Below are 235 nucleotides of genomic sequence, written 5' to 3' on the forward strand. Positions count from 1 at the left end.
GAGGAAGTTTAGATTCAGTGGGCATTAAGGAAATGGATTTTTATTTATTTCCTGTAGTAAATGAAGGTGGAATGTTGAGGCTGTAAGGAAACGATAGCTCTTGTAGGCTTTTTTTTTTCTGTATGAAGATGCACGTCTCGGCTGTGATGCGGCAGATGGTGAATTGGCATGTAACTGATAGTCTAAAATTACTATAGAATCCGACAACAGAAAATTAATCATATTAATTGTAACA

Source organism: Penaeus chinensis, chromosome 41, assembly GCF_019202785.1.
Source record: "Penaeus chinensis breed Huanghai No. 1 chromosome 41, ASM1920278v2, whole genome shotgun sequence".
In the NCBI taxonomy this organism is placed as follows: domain Eukaryota; kingdom Metazoa; phylum Arthropoda; class Malacostraca; order Decapoda; family Penaeidae; genus Penaeus; species Penaeus chinensis.